The sequence below is a fragment of the Tachyglossus aculeatus genome, chromosome 12 (genome assembly GCF_015852505.1).
Source record: "Tachyglossus aculeatus isolate mTacAcu1 chromosome 12, mTacAcu1.pri, whole genome shotgun sequence".
NCBI classification, from domain to species: Eukaryota; Metazoa; Chordata; class Mammalia; order Monotremata; family Tachyglossidae; genus Tachyglossus; species Tachyglossus aculeatus.
The window spans coordinates 41,215,518-41,220,473 of record NC_052077.1 but is presented as its reverse complement, the minus strand read 5'-3'; the positions used below and the strand labels follow the sequence as shown (position 1 = coordinate 41,220,473).

Genomic DNA, 4,956 nt, shown 5'->3' with positions numbered 1-4,956 from the left:
GTCACTGAGGCACAGAGAAGATAAGTGACTTGCCCAAAGTCAAAGAGCTGGCAAATGGAGGAGCCGGGATTACAACCCACGACCTCAGACTCCCAAGCTCGGGCTCTTTCCACTAAGCCACGCTGCTTCTCAATTGCATGTATTGTGCACTGGACCCTCTGAGAATAACATGTTCAGGTTGTGATGGAGTTTCTGTGCTTTCCCTCCGACAACAGGATGCCCACTCAAAGTGAAATCCCTCCACAGTTTTAATTAAGTCATTAGGGATGCATCCGAATTCATCATTATCGATAGCTGTTTTCATAATGATTTTCTAATAGAAACGTACTCTGTAAAACGAGAAGTGACATTGCATCCTCATTGCTAATCATAGAGCCGAAACTCATCTGCTGGATTTAAAAAGCAGCATTATCCATAAAGTTAATTAGAATATCTGACTGCCATAAATCATGAGGCAACCCTCGGGCATATCCTGGGTATAAAGCTAGTTTTGCGCTCCTGCTTCCATTTCAGAAGCCTTCAGTGGCAACCACTTCCAAGAAGCAGTGTGGCCTAGTGGATAGCCCGGAATGCCCTCCCTCTGCACACCCACCAAGCTAGCCCTTTTCCTCCCTTCCAAACACGACTGAGAGCTCACCTCCTCCATTACTCTATTCATTTTTTTATTATTTATTTATTGATTCATTTATTGATTCATTTATTTATTTATTTATTTATTTATTTATTTATTTATTTATTTATTTATTTAGATATTACTCTATTTATTTTACTTGTACATATCTATTCTATTCATTTTATTTTGTTAGTATGTTTGGTTTTGTTCTCTGTCTCCCCCTTTTAGACTGTGAGCCCACCGTTGGGTAGGAACTGTCTCTATGTGTTGCCAACTTGTACTTCCCAAGCGCTTAGTACAGTGCTCTGCACACAGTAAGCGCTCAATAAATACGATTGATGATGATAGAGCCCAGGCCTGGGATTCAGAAGGACCTGGGTTCTAATCCCAGCTCTGCCACTTCTCTGCTGTGTGAGCTTGGGCTAGTCACGTCACTTCTCTGGGCCTCAGTTACCTCGTCTGTAAAATGGGGATTAAGACTGCGAGCTCCATGTGGGACAGGGAATAGGTCCAATATTATTTGCTTGTATCTACGCCAGTTCTTCGAGTGACTGGCATATAGTATGCGCTTAAGAGATACCATAATTATAATTATTTTATCATTATTATTACTACTATTAACCTCTCAGGGTCGCGCCTGGAGAGTTTCCAGTCCTCTACCAGTCTCGACTATGGGAGGTTGAGTCAAGCAGAGGCCAACCCATTCCATTCCTACCTCGGGCCGTAGCTAGCGAGTGGAAGGCCATCTGCAACAAGTCAATCAATCAATCAATCAATCGTATTTATTGAGCGCTTACTATGTGCAGAGCACTGTACTAAGCGCTTGGGAAGTACAAATTGGCAACACATAGAGACAGTCCCTACCCAACAGTGGGCTCACAGTCTAAAAGGGGGGAGACAGAGAACAGAACCAAACATACCAACAAAATAAAATAAATAGGATAGAAATGTACAAGTAAAATAAATAAATAAATAAATAGAGTAATAAATATGTACAACCGTATATACATATATACAGGTGCTGTGGGGAAGGGAAGGAGGTAAGACGGGGGGATGGAGAGGGGGACGAGGGGGAGAGGAAAGAAGGGGCTCAGTCTGGGAAGGCCTCCTGGAGGAGGTGAGCTCTCAGCAGGGCCTTGAAGGGAGGAAGAGTCGAAACTCACCCGTGTTGGGCAGCAGCCACATAGGAGAGAGTTGGAGGTGAAGACTCAGGTTTACTGCTCAGAAGGAGGCAATGGTAAGCCACTTCTGGATTTTTACCAAGAAAACTCTAGGTATCCACTACCAGAACGACCGCAGATGGAGATGGGGCGTTCTGGCAGAGATGTGTCATGGCGTCGCTATGGGTTGGAGATGACTCGACAGCGTAAGACAACAATTATTACTATTATCATTACCACTGTGTCCTAGCTCAAATCATTCAGGTAAGAGGAAGAACTGTAGGTGTAGGAACTCAACCTAAATCCTCATAAACCCTCTAAAATCAATCCATCAGTGATATTTATTATTTTTATTTTGACTTCTAGACTGTGAGCCTACTGTTGGGTGGGGACCATCCCTATATGTTGCCAACTTGTACTTCCCAAGCGCTTAGTCAAGTGCTCTGCACACAGTAAGCGCTCAATAAATACGATTGAATGAATGAATGAATGTATGGAATTCACTAAGCATTTACCCTAGTACTATTCCCCTCGTCCCCCTCTCCATCCCCCCATCTTAACTCCTTCCCTTCCCCACAGCACCTATATATATATATATATATATATATATATATATATATGTTTGTACATAATTATTACTCTATTTATTTATTTTACTTTTACATATCTATTCTATTTATTTTATTTTGTTAGTATGTTTGGTTTTGTTCTCTGTCTCCCCCTTTTAGACTGTGAGCCCACTGTTGGGTAGGGACTGTCTCTATATGTTGCCAATTTGTACTTCCCAAGCGCTTAGTACAGTGCTCTGCACATAGTAAGCGCTCAATAAATACGATTGATGATGATGATGATGATGCTTCCCCTCCCCACAGCACCTGTATATATGTTTGTGCAGATTTATTACTCTATTTATTTTACTAGTACATATTCTATTTAGTTTATTATGTTAATATGTTTTGTTTTGTTCTCTGTCTCCCCCTTCTAGACTGTGAGCCCGCTGTTGGGTAGGGACCGTCTCTACATGTTGCCAACTTGTACTTCCCAAGAGCTTAGTACAGTGCTCTGCACACAGTAAGCGCTCAATAAATACTATTGAATGAATGCTGGGCTAAATACCAGATAATCAGGTCAGATCCAATCCTTGTCCCACGTGGGCCCTCACGGCCTAATAGAGAGAGGGAGAACAGATACCTCACCCCTATTTTATAGATGAGGAAACTGAGAAACTGAGACATTTAAGGACTTGCCCAAGGCCACACAGCTGGCAACTGAGAAGCAGCATGGCTCAGTGGAAAGAGCACGGACTTTGGAGTCACAGGTCATGGGTTCAAATCCTGACTCTGACAATTGTCAGCTGTGTGACTTTGGGCAAATCACTTAACTTCTCTGTGCCTCAGCTACCTCATCTGTAAAATGGGGATTAAGACTGTGAGCCCAACGTGGGACAACCTGATCACCTTGTAACTTCCCCAGCGCTTAGAACAGTGCTTTGCAAATAGTAAGCACTTAATACATGTCATCATTATTATAATTATTATTAACTGATGGATCTGGGATTAGAACAAAGGTCTCCTGACCCTAAGCCCATGCTTTTTCTACTAGGCCATGCTGTTTCTCTAAGAAACAACAGGCCCATTTTGGATTTGTACTCAGGACCTCTAGTTTTGGGGAAGCATAGAGCAGGCAAAGATAGCCATTCATTCATTCAGTCATACTTACTGAGCATTTACTGTGTGCAGAACACTGTACTAAGCGCTTGGAAAGTAGAATTTAGCAAACAAAGAGAGACAATCCCTACTCAACAATGGGCTCACAGTCTAGAAGGAGGACGGGGGAGGGCAGGGAAAACGGCAAAGAACAGTGCTTGGCACATGGTAAATGCTTAACAAATATCATAAAAATAAGTAGACAGGCAAATCCAGTATCTCCTACACTTTCTATCCTGCAGTTGCACATACTCAGAGAGGTAACCCCCACAAAAATAATCCATAGATGGTCTAATGGCTTCCTTTATACTCCAGAAGAGCCCCTCCTTATCTTGTAAGGGCATTAGCTGCTGGCTCATCTTTTCAGTTGAGTGAATTAAACATCCACAACAAGCTATCTCCCCCCGCCTCACTCGGCAAACGATTCCTCATTTCAGGGAGAATGCTCAACATCCTGTTCCTCTTGAGAAAATGGTACACACAAAGTCATTTTAATAATGAATGAGTTCTCGGTGTTGGAGAGCTCAAGTCCCATTCGGGAAAATTCTTCCACTGTTTCAGGCAGCAGAACAGACGGGAGAAAGCTTACAAAAGAAATATTACTCCATCTCCCATGACATTCATCTTTGAACTCTATGTGATGCCAATTTGTACTTCCCAAGCGCTTAGTACAGTGCTCTGCACATAGTAAGCGCGCAATAAATACGATTGATTGATTGATTGATTGATTGAACTTTGGCCTTTTCCTGCTTACTCTGCCAGCTCTATCTTGGATGAGAATGCTAAAGGGTGCTCCACCTTCTTATGTTACGGTGGAGATTTGAGGGACGGAAAGTTTATATCGCTTTCCTCATGGACTACTGAGAATTTAGACTGAAAGCCCCTCTATCAATCAATCAATCAATCGTATTTATTGAGCGCTTACTGTGTGCAGAGCACTGTACTAAGCGCTTGGGAAGTACAAATTGGCAACATATAGAGACAGTCCCTACCCAACAGTGGGCTCACAGTCTAGAAGGGGGAGACAGAGAACAAAACCAAACATACTAACAAAATAAAATAAATAGAATAGATAGGTACAAGTAAAATAAATAAATAAATAGAGTCTAGAAGGGGGCCGGGAATGTGTCTGTTTATTGTTGTATTGTATTCTCCCAAGTACTTAGTAAGTGCGCTGCTCACAGAAAGAACTCAATAAATATGATTGATTGAATGAGTGAATGAATCAATCAATCAATCAGGAACACAGCTTCACGTACTCATTGAGTCCATCAATAAAATTTCCCGCTATGTCCTAAAGCAGTGAATTGCTACTATTACTGATCACTTGGAAGAGTACAACTGCAGCAATGTATGTATTCTGTGCTCTCAAAGACCTTACAATCTTATGGAGAAGATAAGCAGACCGAAATTCATTTTTTATGGTATTTAAGTGCTTACGATATAATAATAATAATTTGGTATTTGTTAAGCACTT

The 4,956-nt window shown here is 41.7% G+C and overlaps 1 non-coding gene across 1 annotated transcript; it reads left to right on the top strand.

The window, feature by feature from the left end:
• Positions 1-1,232: 1,232 nt before the first annotated feature.
• Positions 1,233-1,370, top strand: LOC119935910. The gene has a single exon (XR_005453508.1). It is a non-coding gene; the product is annotated as a small nucleolar RNA SNORA7 (small nucleolar RNA).
• Positions 1,371-4,956: the final 3,586 nt, after the last annotated feature.